This window comes from Mauremys reevesii, linkage group 3 (assembly GCF_016161935.1).
Source record: "Mauremys reevesii isolate NIE-2019 linkage group 3, ASM1616193v1, whole genome shotgun sequence".
NCBI lineage: Eukaryota > Metazoa > Chordata > Testudines > Geoemydidae > Mauremys > Mauremys reevesii.
In genome coordinates this window covers 32,413,586-32,423,212 of record NC_052625.1, presented here as the reverse complement: position 1 = coordinate 32,423,212, position 9,627 = coordinate 32,413,586, and positions in this window count along the sequence as shown.

Below are 9,627 nucleotides of genomic sequence, written 5' to 3'. Positions count from 1 at the left end.
CATCCAAGAAATATACACACACCACTACCTTGGAAAAACAATTCAAAATGAGATTATACAGTTACTGGCAACAAAAGTCAAATAGAAGATGGTGGCAGATCTGAAGTCAGCAAGATACTACTCTGTTATTCTGGACTGCACACCTGACATCAGCCATATGGAACAAATGACTTAATGGTGCGTTTTGTAACAACAACAGAACCTAGTGAAAATGTCCCTGCAATGGTGACTGTCAGAGAGGATTTTCTAGTATTTATTGACATTGATGATACTACAGGAGCTGGTATGACAAATGTGCTTCTTAAAAAGCTGGAAGATACGGGAATTGCGATAGCTGACATGAGACCTCATGTTGGCACCATTATCGTAGCCCTGACAAGAAAGAACACAGGAGTTGCAGACATGGATCCGAGAGTTAAACCCTTGAGCTTTTTTTGTCCCATGCAGTTCTGATTCATTGAACTTGGTGGTCAGTGATGCAGCATCAGCTTCTAGTGAGGCTGATGAATTTTTTAATGTAATTCAAAGTATCTATGTATTTTTCTCTGCATCAACTCATCAATGGCAAATTTTGAAGCAACATCTGACACTGAACCCACTGAGTGCCACACAATGGGAAAGTCGAGTGGAGGCGATAAAGCCTATCAAACACCAAATTGGGAAGACAGATGATGCCATAGTTGCCATTATAGAGGATAATTCTATGACAGGAGCTGTTCATGGAAGAACAGTAGCAGAGGGAAATGGAATCACCAGAAACATACATAACTTCAAATTTCTGTGTGGCTTAGTGTTGTGGCATGACATACTGTTTGAAATAAATGTTGTAAGCAAGAGACTTCAAGGTGTTGGACAAGGCATTTTAAGCTGTTAGTTCTCCTTTATTGGAGTAGGTAGCAGAGGAGTACCATGAGAGTAGAAGAACAGGAAGAAGGCAGAATTGAGACCTTTCAAAGTTTTGGCCCAAGTGAGGGGGCATGGGAGCATCATTTGAGCTCCCCACCTCAGGTGCCAAAATATTGTTGTCTGGCCCTGACTGTAGTATACATAGGATTTTTAATATAAACACAGATCATCATGTACATTGGAGAAGGCAGGGCAAATAAGTAATCCTTGCACTTGAAGGTGGTGAGGTTAGTTCCTGTAGGAGTTTGTGCCAAAGTTTTACGAGCCCCTGAGAATGCTGTCTTCTGCACAGACAAGCTATTCCCTCAGACTTCCTGTGTGACCTCTGGCAAATTGCTTAAACTTGGTGCCACTGATCCTACTTTGTTTTATTTGTATCCTTTTTCTCCCACGTTTGTCTGCCTGGTCTATTTAGATTTAAAACACTCAGGGGCAGGAACTGTCTCTTGCTATATGTTTGTATAGTACCCTGAACTGAGGCCCTGGTTAGGACTTATAGGCACTGAAGTAATACTAGTAACAGAAGGGAAAGCCTTAAATACAAGATGTAAGAATGAATTGCAAGATTTTATGTAGCATACTGGATTTTCAGTTAAGTGAAAGACATTTCACACTCTGGTTCCACGGATGAGGCACGCCACAACTGAAATGTCAGCTTGTAATATGCCTTTCACTTTGTAAAGATGCATGCCACACGATGACAGCAGATTGTAAGGATAGACTGTGCCGTTCTGAAATCCACCAACAGACAGAGTTTGAGTATGTCATACAGCTTATAAGGTCAGTGTCAGTAAGCCATTTCTACTGCTCTGCTGATCAGATAATATCCTCATTATCTGGAGTAACTCATACCTTGTGTCATGGGCTATCAAAATTTTAAACGGATTTTTCTTTTTTTTGTATGAAGATGGAATTTTAAATCCTGGCATACACTCTTTGAGGCAGGGGAAGAAAGGGAGGCTGCTCCAAATTTTCTAATTTAATTTTTGTCAGGTGTGAAGCAAACAGACACATGCACTCTGAAAAAACTCTGTCTGACAGAAACCTAAAATAACCATTCACATTCTCAGTCATTATCTCATAATTATTCTCTAAACTGTCAAAGTACTTTGTTCACAAAGTTTCATTAGTTTTCTGCATATTAATGGCTGAGAAGCTCCAGTCCAATGAATGAAGACTATCGCCACTCTACCACATGAACCTGGAGGCACCACAGCTTTAGGGACTGTACTGTACGTCATCTGGTGAGAGACAGGAGACTTGGACTTTGAAAAGACAGTGAGGAAACAGTTACTTAACTAGAAACACATGTTGGATTCTCTTTCTTGTGAAGAAATATGGACTTTTTTTGTTTTTTTTTACTTCAAGGATTGGATCCTGCATGTTACGAAGCACTCTCAACCCATGCTGAAGTCAGCTGGCTGCAATGGGATTTAAAGGTGCTCAGCACCATACCAGGAAATGCTAAGCCTCCTGCAGGATTGGATTTTAAAGGCCTGATTTGCAACTGCTTTACTTCAGTTTTTTACACTGCAGTAACTCCATTGGTTTCAATGGAGATACTGCAGCATAAAACTGGAGTAATGTGGTGGTGAATCAGGCCCTAAGATTGCAGCACTGCAGCCCTTATTCACATGAATAGTCCCACTGAATTCAGTAGGTCTGATTCTCCTTTCAGCGATACTGGCTTTACATTTGTGTAACTCTAATAAAAAAAAAAAAAAAACAACCTACACTGGTGCAAGAGAGACGAGAAAAAGGCCCAATAAACTTGATTCTGTACTCTCACCTGTGTGAATCAGAAGTAATGCACTGAAGTTAGTGGGTTTACATTTCCACAAAATGGGGTGTGATAGAGGAAGATCAGGCCCAATGAAGCCACCCGTGTAAGTAAAAAAAAAACAGGAGTACTTGTGGCACCTTAAAGACTAACAAATTTATTTTAGCATGAGCTTTCGTGAGCTGCAGCTCACTTCTTCAGATGCATAGAATGGAACACACAGACAGGGGATATTTATACATACAGAGAACATGAAAAGGTGGAAGTATGCATACCAACAGGCAGAGTCTAATCAATTGAGATGAGCTATCGTTAGCAGGAGGAAAAAAACTTTTTGAAGTGATAATTAAGATGGCCCATAGAAGGTGTGAGGAGAACTTAACATAGGGAAATAGATTCAATTGGTGTAATGACCCAACCATTCCCAGTCTTTGTTTAGGCCACAGTTAATAGTATCTAGTTTGCATATTAATTCAAGTTCAGCAGTTTCTCTTTGGAGTCTGTTTTTGAAGTTTTTTTGTTGCAAAATTGCCACCTTCAAGTCTGTCACTGAGTGGTTAGAGAGGTTGAAGTGTTCTCCCACTGGTTTTAGAATGTTATGATTCCTGATGTCAGATTTGTGTCCATTTATTCTTTTGCGTAGAGACTGTCCGGTTTGGCCAATGTACATGGCAGAGGGGCATTGCTGGCACATGATGGCATATATCACGTTGGTAGATGTGCAGGTGTACGAGCCCCTGATGGCGTGTCTGATGTGATTAGGTCCTATGATGGTGTCACTTGAATGGATATGTGGACAGAGCTGGCATTGGGCTTTGTTGCAAGGATAGGTTCCTGGGTTAGTGTTTATGTTGTATGGTGTGCGGTTGCTGGTGAGTATTTGCTTCAGGTTGGGAGGCTGTCTATAAGCGAGGACTAGCCTGTCTCCCAAGATCTGTGAGAGTGAGGGATCATCTTTAAGGATAGGTTGTAAATCTTTGATGATGCGCTGGAGAGGTTTTAGTTGGGGGCTGTAGGTGATGGCTAGTGGTGTTCTGTTGTTTTCTTTTTTAGGCCTGTCCTGTAGTAGGTGGCTTCTGGGTACTCTTCTGGCTCTGTCAATCTGTTTTTTCACTTCAGCAGGTGGGTATTGTAGGTATTGTAGGTTTAAGAGTGCTTGTAACACGTGTAAGTGTTGCAGTATCAGTCCCTAACTCTGTCATGTATGTTTTTATCATTAGAAAGCACTACATTACACATTTCTTTTCAGAGACACAAAGTGGGTGAGGTGGACCAGCTTCTGTTGGTGAAAGAGGCAAAGACAAAGGAGGGTTAGTGGGTTACAGATTGTTGTAACGAGCCATAAATCCAGTGTCTAGTCCATGATTTTTTGGTGGCTAGCAGAGTTATGAATTTAAGTTCTCAGACTCTTCTTTTGAAGTTGTGTAACTTTCCTTTGAGGATGGGGACTGAGATAACAGATATGGTGTGATTGTTTTGTGAGAAGTGTTCACCCACAGGGGATGTATATTTTTTGTGTATATCTTTTATCATTTTTTGTGTCACTTCATTTGAGATCACAGTGATTCTTGTTTCACCCACATAGTTATTGTTGGGGCATTTAGTGTACTGGATGAGGCACACCACATGTTGTGATAGTCATGTGTAGGATCCATGTAATTAAGATGCTTTTGAAAATTTAACTCCTGATCTTTCTAACCTTCATGTGGAACCCTCCTCCTCATATGAAATTTATAATTGCTGCCCTTCTCTGAACTGTTTAAGATGATATAATTAAAACTAAATGCAGTATCCAAGGTGAGGATGTATCGTAGTATCAGTTTAAAAGAGAATCATATAATAATTTTTGTTATGCTTTGCACACTTCCTAATACAGCCTAACATCTTAATTGCTTCTTCTGTTCAATCTGGAGTAGAAGCATATTCTTCACTGAGTTGTATATAGTGAGCTGTACATGGTGAGACCCAGAGATTTAATTCACAGTAGAGCTGGCCAATATTTTGTCACCAGTAGCTACTAAGTGGCAGTTCTGCAGAAAAGGACTTGGGATTACAGTGGATGAGAAGCTGGATGTGAGTCAGCAGTGTGTCCTTTTTGCCAAGAAGGCTAATGACATATTGGGGTGCATTAGTAGGAGCATCCTACTATGGGATGATTTAGTTAGGGTTGGTCCTTTGAGCAGGGGGTTGGACTAGATGACCTCTTGAGGTCTCTTCCAACCCTAATCTTCTATGATTCTTCCACAAGATAAGACCCCAGACAAAGTAAAGAGCTATCTCTTTACTCTGCTGCCCTCCTGCATTGACACGCATATGTACACGTCCACCTTTTAGGTTAGCCCAATGTGTTTACCTGTATGCTCCCTTTGTTTCTATTTACTGTGCTCATCTGCATGTCTTTCATGTCTCCTATGTGTAGAATTCCCTTCCTGAGCCTGTCTGGAATGCTTCCTCCTTCTTTTTACCATTTCCCTTCCTGAACACACTTTCTCAAGGAGATTAACCACAATTACATTAAATAAACCTTTTTTGTTAACCTCTAATTATATATATTAGTCTCCCGAATGACATTATATCATCCTCTGTCTTGTCCTTCCTCACACTCTATTTATTTCTGTTTGGCTGTAAGCTCCTCTGGGCAGGTAGAACTATCTTTATCTGTGTTGTAAAAGGTCCATGCACATCTATGGCTTTGTAAGCAGGATCTGAATGAATTATACTCTGACAGCTAGTTGGGAGGGAGAGAGACCTAAGGAGCAAACTGTATTTACATGAACACACCTACTCTGCTTAGATATCCAGCAGATAGAGCAGTGTTGCTCAGAGTGATCAACTTTGGCTGGTGTTGGATTACAAATCTCCTTAGTACTGAATGCAGGGGTGGTGAAATGCTGTTACCAAGGTTGTCATTATTGTATGAATAAAGGGGAGCAGAACTGTGCTTAACCTGTCCCAAGTGAGGGGGTCACCTCAGCTGAAAGGATCTTGTTAAGCCAAGGGCTGAAATGCCAGAGCAATGAAAGTAAGAGGGATGGGTGTCCCAGCCATGGGGTGCAGACTGTCTCTAAAGGTTCCTAGTCTGGTTTATCCTGTTTCTCCCCACTGTTCAAAGATAGAGCTAAATAGGTTTTATTAGGAACCTCTTTGTTATGTTAAAGTGCTCAAATGAGAGCTGAAATCACATGAGGGGGGTAGTGTTTCTGCCCAGCTTGAAAAGAGCTGAAAATTACTGAGACTGATGTTCAGAGGTCCTAGCAGAGAGAAAGGTGGCAGCAGACGGTAACTGATAGTCAGCAGGTGAAGGAGTGGCTGGCAAGGAACTGTGCCCGGCAAGGTGGCCAGGAACCATGGTTGGCGGGGTGGCTGGCCAGTGCAAGCAGGGTGCCTTCTTCTTTGGGCGTGGAGGTGAACTCACACAGATGCACCTCTGAACCTTGGTTCCCCACTGACCAAGGACAGCCACTGTGAAAGGGGTATGGTGAGGGAGCAGAGAGGGGCACAGAAAAGGAACTTTTGGTTGTAGAACACAAGAACATGAGGCAGAAGACATTGCCCGACATGCTTTGTGATGGGTGTTCTGCTCATAGTTTAATGATTATGAATCCTGCTTGTGGTATTTTCCCTAATTAATGTTGGGTGATGTTCTCTCCTTTTCATTAAAAGTTTCTTTTCTACACTCAGACTCTGTGCTTGCGATAGGGTGACCAGATGTCCTGATTTTATAGGGACAGTCCCGATTTTTGGGCCTTTTTCTTACATAGGCTCCTATTAACCCCCACCTCCCGTCCCGATTTTTCAGATTTGCTGTCTGGTCACCCTAGCTTGCGAGTAGGGAAGTATTGCATCTCAGAGGCACCCAGGGGTGGTGTGTAATTTCCCCAGGATACCTTTTTTTGTTGTATTGTTGAAAAGGAACCCCTAGATATTGAATCTGGCCCTGGTTGCTGCTGGCTTCACCTGGCAGAAGGGTTACAGCTTGATATTAGTAGTAGTAATAAATAGATAGGTACTTTGGAGTTCCTCTCACTCCTCCCTCTTGACTAATCTAAATAATTTGTGCCATCAGAATATCTTGCTACTTCACTTCTGCCCTGCTTTCTATTTCTGATAAATATGTAGAACCCAATATATGGCCCATTTTGGCTGGTCAACTAGGGATGAAAATAGGAGACTTTCAAAACAAATGGGTGGGTACAGCTGAGTTATCAGGGTCCTCCAGACTGAGCAGTTGAAAGGACACAGGGCTGTAAAGCATTTTCAGATCTACAGATCATTTTCAGATCTTCCAAGGAAGGAGCCATAGCCCTTTGTGAGTTGCCCTGCTGTTCACAGACACTTAAACACACACAGCACAGACTAAAGACTCTCCTCATGTACTTCTGACTTCAGGGTTTTCTCGGGGTTGTTAGGAAATAGCATAGGGAAAGAGGAGATGAGTAGGAGGTGGGAGAAGCAAGTAGGATTTGGCTTCTTTGGGGCCCTGTTCTTGTCTCTCTTCCTCCTCACCTATTCCTACTCCACATACAGCTGCTGTCATTCTGCTAGGTTTCAGAGTAGCAGCCATGTTAGTCTGGATCTTCAAAAAGAACAGGAGTACTTGTGGCACCTTAGAGACTAACAAATTTATTTGAGCATAAGCTTTCATGGGCTAAAACCCACTTCATCAGATGCATGCAGTGGAAAATACACTAGGAAGATGTATAATAACTATAACTATAACTATATATATATATATATATATATATATACACACACACACACACACAAAAAAAACCCCACAGAGAACATGAAACAATGGGTGTAACCATACACACTATAATGAGAATGATCAGTTAAGGTGAGCTATTACCAGCAGGAGAGGGGGAAAAACGTTTTGTAGTTGACAAGAAGATGCGAAGAACCGTAGCGGGGGAAATAAACATGGGGAAATAGTTTTACTTTGTGTAATGGCTGTTTCTGTTCCCCATTTGTGCCTAAAATAGCCTCCTCTGGAACAGGCCATTAATTACTAATTTATGCTAATACAGTACTTGGTTACAGTTCTTCTCAACCCTTCACACTCAGGAAATTAGCCTGGGTGTGTTTGCTCTCTTGCCCAACCCCAGCTGTGGGCTTGCCAAGTGCTCAGGCCAGTCACTGGACATTACTGCCCTTAGGAACACCTATCACAGGCAAACTATGGAGAAGTCTATATCCATGTATTATAATTCCCCTTTGTACTTTTGACCTAAAATAGTCTCTCATGCCATGCTGCTGCTGATCAGTGAAACTCATTATTTGTGTTTACAGTAGTTCCTAGAGCATCATGATTGAGACCCCCTTAGACTGAGTGCTGTACATGCCCAGAGTAAGGACCCTAACTGCTCCAGGGAGCTTACAATTTCAGTAGACAATGGGTGGGAAGGCCGAGGCAAAGAGATGGAGTGACTGTCCCAATATCACACAGCAGGGCAGCAGGGGTGCCATTTAGGGAGCGTAGGGGGGGCTCTAGCCCCCACCCAGTTTCGTACCTGAAGTCTGCTCACAGTGCACACCCTAGCCCCAGACAGAGCTCTTAACTGCAATACAGCATGACCGTGATATGTGGTGACTTCTGTATTGCTTCCAGCTTCCAACTTGTGGCAGGGAGTTTGTTTATAAACAGAGGCAGGGTGATTAAGATAATAAAAGACTTGTCATGAAATTAAATTAAGGATTGTTAGATGATCCTGAAAGCATTGCCAGGTACTCCAGTTAAAAGATAGGAAACAAAGGGTAGGAATAAATGGTGAGAATGGAGAGAAGTAAATAGCGGTGTCCCTCAGGGGTTTGTACTGGGACCAGTGCTGGTGAACATATTCATAAATGATCTGGAAAAAAGAGTAAACAGTGAGATGGCAAAATTTTCAGATGATACAAAATTACTCAAGATAAGTCCAAAGCAGACTGCAAAGAGTTACAAAGGGACCTCACAAAACTCTGTGACTGGGCAACAAAATAGCAGATGAAATTCAATGTTGATAAATGCAAAGTAATGCACATGGCAAAATATAATCCCAACTATACATACAAAATGATGAGGTCTAAATTAGCTGTTACCCATCAAGAAAGAGATCTTGGAGTCATTGTGGATAGTTCTCTGAAAACATCTGCTCAATGTGCAGTGGCAGTCAAAAAAGCAAACAGAATTTTGGGAATCATTAGGAAAGCGATAGATATGACAGAAAATATCTTATTGCCTCTATATAAATCCATGGTACACCCACATATTGAATACTGTGTGCAGATTTGGTCACTCCATCTCAAAAAGGATATATTGGATTTGGAAAAGGTACAGAGAAGGGCAACAGAAATTATTAGTGATATGAAACACCTTCTGTATGAGGAGAGATTAAAAAGACTGGGACTTTTCAGCTTCGAAAAGAGATGACAAAGAGGGGATATGATAGAGGTCTATAAAAGCATGAACGGTGTGGAAAAATGGAATAAGGAAATGTTATTTACTCCTTCACATAACAAAAGGACTAGGGGTTACCCAATGAAATTAATAGGCAGCAGATTTAAAACAAACAAAAGAAAAACTAGAACAGGGTTCCAGTAAGAACTAGATAAGTTCATGGAGGATAGATCTATCAATGGCTATTAGCCAGGGTGTGCAGGGATGCAACACCATGTTCCGTGTGTCTCTAGCTGCTGTTTGCCAGAAGCTGGGAATGGGCAACAGGGGGATGAATCACTTGATGATTGCCTGTTCTGTTCATTCACTCTGATTCACCTGGTATTGGCCACTGTTGGAAGACAAGATGGGATACTGAACTAGATGAATCATTGGTCTTACCCAGTGTGGCCAATTCTGATGTTCTTATATAGAATCCAGAGGTATCTGACCGCCCGCTGTAACCCACTAGACCCCACTCACCTCCCAGAGCTGAGCTAGAACCCACGGGTTCTGATAGAGGCTC